The sequence below is a fragment of the Mus musculus genome, chromosome 9 (genome assembly GCF_000001635.26).
Source record: "Mus musculus strain C57BL/6J chromosome 9, GRCm38.p6 C57BL/6J".
Lineage (NCBI taxonomy): Eukaryota > Metazoa > Chordata > Mammalia > Rodentia > Muridae > Mus > Mus musculus.
In genome coordinates this window covers 50,389,085-50,396,769 of record NC_000075.6, presented here as the reverse complement: position 1 = coordinate 50,396,769, position 7,685 = coordinate 50,389,085, and the positions used below count along the sequence as shown (strand labels likewise).

At 46.4% G+C, this 7,685-nt stretch overlaps 1 long non-coding RNA gene across 1 annotated transcript; it reads left to right on the top strand.

Annotated features, from left to right (window-relative positions):
• Nucleotides 1-4,381: 4,381 nt before the first annotated feature.
• Gm38579 lies at nt 4,382-5,931 on the top strand. Its single transcript, XR_870732.1, has 2 exons — nt 4,382-5,453; nt 5,724-5,931. It is a non-coding gene; the product is annotated as a predicted gene, 38579 (long non-coding RNA).
• The last annotated feature ends 1,754 nt before the right edge of the window (nt 5,932-7,685 follow it).

Sequence of the window (7,685 nt, the reverse complement as noted above, 5' to 3'; positions counted from 1 at the left end):
TGTTGATTTTTGTTTGTTTGTTTGGTCTCCCACTCCCTTACTCTGTCCCTCCTTCCTGCTTCCCACAATTCCCTCTCCTCCTCCTCATAGTTCCCTTTTCTACCTCCATATGATATATGACATGATATATTACTTACAATCTGATAGAAATGATATACAATATATCCAGTTCACATATCAAGTATGTATACATGTATGCTCAGATCTAGGTTCCACTGTGAGAGGAAACATGTCACATATGTCCTTTTGACTTCAGCTTGCTTTGTTTCACATGATAATGTCCAGTTCTATGCATTTTCCTTCAGATGCCATCATTTGGGCTTTTCCCCTCTACAGCTGTGTGAAACTCCATCATAGACATAGACATGGGTTCTAATGCAAGGACGGGTCTAGATTTCCCAGCAGAGTGGCACTGGCTTCTGGGCAGCCTCCTGTGAGTGCATCTCCTAACAGATGATGCCGTGCGCCCGTCCCCTGTGTGAGCATCTGGAGGCACATGCGTCAGAGAGCTGGAATGGCGCCATGAAAAATATTTACATTGGTGTGGAGTTGTTTGCTCTACTAACAGCACAGTGGCAAACATGACATTTCCTGAGTAATTACAGAATCCAGGAGTCGTTTACAGGGAGGGGGATGTTCATTGACATGGGAAGCACAGCCTCTGGATGAGGGGTTCTGGAATCCTGGGAGCAAAGCTTTCTAACCCACCTAGTGCTCCTTCCTGGCAACAAGCAGAGGCTTAGCCAAGGGTCAGCCATTAACCCCAGGCCTGGGAAGTATCCCCAGGTCAGAATGTCTACTGCTAGTATAGTTGATGTGATAAAATACTCTGACCAAAAGCAACTTGGGGAAGAAAGGGTTTGCTTTACTTTATGGTTCCTGAAGGAGAGCATTCATGGCCTGAAAGGCAAGGTGTGATGGCAGGAACAGGAAACTGGCCAATCACATGATCATATTTCATCCGCACACAGGAATCAAGGAAGGAAAGGAGGGAGAGTCAACATCAGTCCATCATCAAGTATGGAGAGGGTACACTTGGGCTGGGAGTCAGTGACTAATAACATCAGCAGGCCAGAAGATACTTCTTACCATTTAAGTGGCAGGAAGTATGTGGTGCTGGTGATTGAAGAAAGCAGGAATGCCTGCCGTCTGGGAGCCAGCATCTCATCTGAGGAGGCTGTCAGCAGAAACGCCATCATAAACCACATACTATCTCAAATGGCAGCAAAACTCATCCAGAAGGAGGTAACAGGGAGAGGAGCAGGGCATGGGAGGAGCACTCTAGACAGAGACAGAAAAGTGCAGTGGCTGCCACACATCAAGGAATAGTGCAGATGCCCACACAAAGACCACGGGAACTGTGTGAGACAGGGCCAACATGGGTACATGGTTGGGCTCCAGGAGAATAGACAGGGGTTCTTTTGTAGGAGAGCCATTCCCTGTCACCATGACTGAAAGTCTAGCAGAGCAAGTTTAGGAAGCTAGGCTCCCAGCTTTATGGCAGGGAAGGCATGGTGGCAGAAGCAGCTTGGGCTATGGTAGGGATGGTATGGCTTGTTCACATCCTGGCTCAGCAGAGAGCAGAGTACTGGGGTTGGCACTGGAAGTAAGCATTACCTTCAAGGTGACTCCCAGGAACCAACTTGTTCCAGCTGGCATTAATGTCTGGAAGGTTCCGTAACCTCCTAAAATGGGGCTACCAGCTGGGGAGCAAATGTTCAAACGTGAGTCTAGAGGTGGATGCTTCACACCCTAGCCATAAAAAATACCCTTAGGACAAACAGATTGCCTAAAACTTTATACAAGCTTCTGTTATTCCTCTGACTCCAGACTATGTGTACTGGCCTTCTCTTTCTCCGCTTTAGCTCCCCTTAGAGGTAAAGACAAAGTGGCTGGAGAGCAGACCAGACCCCATCAGGTACATGTCTTAGGGTTTTATTGCTGTGAAGAGACACCATGACCATGACAACTCTTATAAAGGAAAGTATGGGAGCGGCTTACAGATCAGAGGCTTAGTCCATTTTAATCATGATAGGAAGGAGACAGGATGCTGCAGAGGGTTGGAGATTTCTACACCCAGATCAGTAGGGAGCAGAGACACTGGGCCTGTCTTAAGCACTTGAAACCTCAAAGTCCACTTCCAGTGACATACTTTCCAACAAGGCCACACCTCCTAATAGTGTTTCTCTCTTTGAGTCTATGGAGGCTGTGATGGTTTGTGTATGCTTGGACCATGGAGTGACACTATTAGGAGGTGTGGCCTTGTTGGAGTAGGTGTGTCACTGTGGGTGCGGGCTTTAATACCTACTCCTAGCTGCCTGGAAGCCAGTCTTCTGCTAGCTGCCTTTGGAACAAGAGATGGAGCTCTCAGCTCCTTCAGCCCCATGCCTACCTGGATGCTGCTATGCTCCCAACTTGATGATAATGGACTGAACCTTTGAACCTGTAAGCCAGCCCAACTAAATGTTGTCCTTATAAGAGTTGCCTTGGTCATGATGTCTGTTCACAGCAGTGTCTTAGTCAGGGTTTGTATTCCTGCACAAACATCATGACCAAGAAGCAAGTTGGGGAGGAAAGGGTTTATTCGGCTTACATTTCCATACTGCTGTTGATCACCAAAGAATGCAGGACTGGAACTCAAGCAGGTCAGAAAGCAGGAGCTGATGCAGAGGCCATGGAGGGATGTTCTTTACTGGCTTGCCTCTCCTGGCTTGCTCAGCCTGCTCTCTTATAGAACCCAAGACTACCAGTCCAGAGATGGTCCCACCCACAAGGGGCCTTTCCCCCTTGATCACTAATTGAGAAAATGCCTTACAGTTGGATCTCATGGAGGCATTTCCTCAACTGAAGCTCCTTTCTCTGTGATAACCCCAGCTGTGTCAAGTTGACACAAAATTAGCCAGTACAATTGACCCCTTGTCAACTTGACACACAAACACATCACTAGTAAGCCTCAACCCTTACATTCTTATTCATCCCCAAGATTTAAATAACTTTAAAAGTCCCACAGTCTTTACATATTCTTAAAATTTCAATTTCTTTAAAATAACCATCTCTTTTAAAATCCAAAGTCTTTTTACAATTAAAAGTCTCTTAACTGTGGGCTCCACTAAAACAGTTTCTTCCTTCAAGAGGGAAAATATCAGGGCACAGCCACAATCAAAAGCAAAAGTCAATCTCCAACCGTCCAATGTCTGGGATCCAACTTACGATCTTCTGGGCTCCTCCAAGGGCTTGGGTCACTTCTCCAGCCATGCCCTTTGTAGCACACGCGTCATCCTCTAGGCTCCAGATGCCTGTACTCCACTGCTGCTGCTGCTCTTGGTGGTCATCTCATGGTACTGGCATCTCCAAAACACTGCATGACCCCTTCAGTCCTGGGCCATCAATTGCAACTGAGGCTGCACTTTCACCAATGGCCTTCCATGGCCTCTCACAGTGCCAAGCCTCAGCTGCTCTGCTCAACTCCTTCATGTCTTCAAAACCAGTACCACCTGGGTGACCCTTACATATTACCAAGTCCTGCTGCAGCAGGGGTACAACCTTGGACATCTCTGGAACACAGCCTCTTTGTGCTTTCAGAAAACACTTCCCAGAAGATGTCACCTCAATGATGCTGGTCTCTTCTTAATCACCGCTAATTTCTTAGCTCCAGCTAACCAGCATCAATAGTCCCAGTAATGCAAAGTTTTTGCTTTGGTAGTTCTGGTATCTTGTTAATCACAGCTGATTCTTCAGCCCCAGCTAACCAGAACTACAGAATCTTCACATTCAAAACAGCAATGGCCCTGAAAAGAGTCTTTAATTTTCCCTCTGAAATTTCACAAACCAGACCTCCATCTTCTGCAGTGTTCTCAACATTATCTTCCAAGCTCCTACACAACATCCGACAGAGCTCTTAACAACTGATGGATCTTCAAGCCCAAAGTTCCAAAGTCCTTCCACAGTCCTCCCCAAAACATGGTCAGGTTGTCTCAGGAATACCCCACTCCTGGTACCAATTTGTCTTAGTCAGGGTTTGTATTCCTGCACAAACATCATGACCAAGAAGCAAGTTGGGGAGGAAAGGGTTTATTCGGCTTACATTTCCATACTGCTGTTGATCACCAAAGAATGCAGGACTGGAACTCAAGCAGGTCAGAAAGCAGGAGCTGATGCAGAGGCCATGGAGGGATGTTCTTTACTGGCTTGCCTCTCCTGGCTTGCTCAGCCTGCTCTCTTATAGAACCCAAGACTACCAGTCCAGAGATGGTCCCACCCACAAGGGGCCTTTCCCCCTTGATCACTAATTGAGAAAATGCCTTACAGTTGGATCTCATGGAGGCATTTCCTCAACTGAAGCTCCTTTCTCTGTGATAACCCCAGCTGTGTCAAGTTGACACAAAATTAGCCAGTACAAGCAGTAAAACCCTAACTAAGACAGAAGTCATTTTCCTTCTAACCACCATACTGTATATGGAAGTTCATTGTGTTGATTTGGGCTTCTCTGGTAAGTGAGATGAAAAGCCACCTCCATCTCCTACACTGCTCAGTATCCACTTTCTCCTCCCCTGTTCCAAAGCAGGGATAGAGGTCTATATTGACCTTCAGCTCAATAACTGAAGCTTGCTTCACCAATCTTAGTACAGACATAGTCTCTGTTTGTCTTTAGGCTTTCTGAAGATGGGATCTATGTGCCCTTGGTCTCTTTTATGTGTCTTGTATCTGTCTGACCAAAGTATGGTATCCAGGAAAGACTTTGTAAATACCCGATGAATGAATAGGCCATTCAGTAGATGCTCACATCTCAGATTCATCACTAACTTGATGGTAGATTTACTCAGCTGGCTCAATCAAAGTCAGTGCCAACTGGATGTGCAAAATCAGCCCAACAGGCTAGTTGGAGTCCGTTTTAAAACAAAACAAAACAAAACAAAACAAAACAAAACAAAACAAAACAAAACAAAACAAAACAAAGAAGTTGCTTGGTTTACTTTTGAACTGGAAGCAGAGTCTTAGTTTCTTAGTTTGGGCCCAAGGTATTACTATACCAATGTGTCCACCCCACTGCTTACTGGTAATGATGGAGCTTACCCCTCCTCCTTTTATTAGTGATGAAAGGTTTGTTGGAGATAATTGTATTTTTAGCAGCACAGTTAATGAACTAGCTAAGCATCGATAGATGGAATCATAAAACCATTAAACACCAAGAGCAGTAATGGGAAACGGTGTCTGGTGGTAATGAAATTAAGTGTCTTTATGAGGTCACTTTATCCCGTCTCTCCCCGTCTCTCTTGCCCTCCTGAGCACACGGTGGCTGCTGCTCCTAATTGCTGTTTCACTAAAATGCACAATGCGATCTGTTTTGTCTTTTAATTCAGTGTATTTCCCAGGCCTTCAGGATCATTAAATCCTCCACCGAGACGGCATGCTGGAAGGGAGCCTGGATGAGGACTCCTGGCATCAGCCTGGTGGTATGAGACAGCAGGAGAGGTAGAGATGGAATGTGCATGCTGGACTTGGTGCTGAGCCCCACCTGTGTGAGTTCTGCTGCTCCAGGATGAGCCTCCATGCACGGCCTTTGTTGCAGCTGCAGCAGCAGCCAGGGCAAGGTCACTCAGAGAGTAGGAGACCATAGATACATTTGGACAGAAGTCATAGCTGTTGAGAAATGTGTCACTATGCACACGCTCCTTTGAGCTTGTGATAGTCCCATATGATGCCTTTTTATCCCCACTTCCCAGGTGAAGAACGTGAGCCTCATGAGATGCTGAGCCTGATGAGATGAACTGAGTTCCACTCCTGCATCGGCAGAGCTGGTCTCGTCCCTACACTTCATGTCTCACGGCACCGAGCCAAATGATTTGCCAGTGAATTAAACCTTGCCCAATCAAGTTCACAGCTCCTTTATTGAACTCAACAATTTGAGAAATACATATTGCATAGCTCTTATATGTTGGTGCTATTATGAGTGAAGTGGATTCTTTCCCTGTCCCCATATCATTTAGGTGTAGCCAAGCAAACAACAGGTAACATTTTGGGACATGACAGAGACAGTGACATGCTAGGGGAGCTGGTGCCAAAAGGCCCTAAACTAAAACGACAGAGCCACAAAGCCTTCCTGAAGGAAATAAAGTTGAAGCAGAGGTCTGAAGTGTGGAAGGGCAAAAGATGAAGGAGGAAGGAGTACAGAGGCCAGGGGAATTGTGTGCAAAGGCAAGGCTGTTAGGAAAGGAGCAGCGGCCGAAGGACTGCATTGACTCAGGATGTAGCATCAATGGTCCTGACATGGAACTGAAACCCAGTCCATGGGGCTGTGAGGGAAGAGGATCAGGAATGCCTCTCTGGCTTGGTTGCTTTAGAGATGACGGCACTGTTTCCTGAAAGTGGGAGGACCGAGTGAGGAGCTGGGATGAGAAGAGATGAGCAATGATTGCCAGGCATGGCTGCTGCTTTTAAAAAACGAGCCTCCAAGGTGGTCAGATGCCAGGCCTCAAAGATCTCAGCAAAAAGAAGTGAATCAAAACCACTGGAGGATATAGCTCAGTGGTAGAGGGCTCGAGCAGCATGCTTGGAGTCCTAGGTTCAGTCTCCGGTAGCAGAAAAAAAGCCTCAATTCTCTTCTTGAGGCCACCAAGAGATGGTAGAGGCTAGAGGAGGCTAGAGGAGGCCTGTGGGAGCCTCCTGAGGACAACAGGAGTAAGAACCTATTGTGTCCCATGTGGGAGGTGACTGTTGTGTTGTCTTCACATCCTCTCCCCCAGGGAAATGCAGGGAGGGCTAAGGAGGAAAATCCTCTCAGAGAAGTCCCTGTATGTTACAGGCAGATGGGGTAGGTAAGTGAAGGAGCTTCCTAAATTTTAGGGTTCCCCCCCTTCCTCCTTGTCATCTTCCCTTGCTGTGGTCTCAACAAATACCCTAAGTTCATACACTGGCAACATTCCTAAACCAACGTTTGGGCCTAGGACCTAATTGGAGATGTCTAAGTCATGAAGGCTTTGCCATAAAGAATGGATTTATGCCCCTATACCAAGGGGCTTTGGAGAGAGTGCTCTCTGTTGCTCTGCCACCTTCTGCCATGGACACAACCTACAATGACACCAACACAGAAAGGGACAATGACTCGATCAGGCACCGCATCTGGCCACACCTTGACCTTAGCTTTCCCAGCTTCAGAGCTCAGAGGTAATGCAGTTCTCTGTGTAATTACCTGTTATAGAAGCAGAGAGAGGAGTAACTAAGCCACTCTCATTCCTCACCCTCTCCCGTTAGTGACTAGACACCAGTTGCATAGCAGGCAGGCGCTCTTCTGAGGGCTGGAGATGCTCAGGTGACTGAAACACAGATCCTGCTCCCCGGGAGCGTGTAGGCAAGACCCGTGAAACATAGTTATTTGATCTTAAGGTATGCTCTCAACATAATAACATCTTCTATTTTAGAAGAAAAAAATCACATACACACTCAATGTACACATTATTTTCAAAACATTCTGATTTTGGAAATGTTCAAATATGAAAAAAATGTCTTAAAATGGAGCGATAGGGACAAAGTGGTCATTATCACAACAGGGTGGTGACTTAGCCTTATAAGAACACAAAAAAATGCATGAAATGTGTTTGGAAGGGGTAGCAGAACTGCATGATCATTGTCACCACAGGGGTTGGAACAAGGCACCATTGGAACCCACTAGGGAAGCTCTTACCACT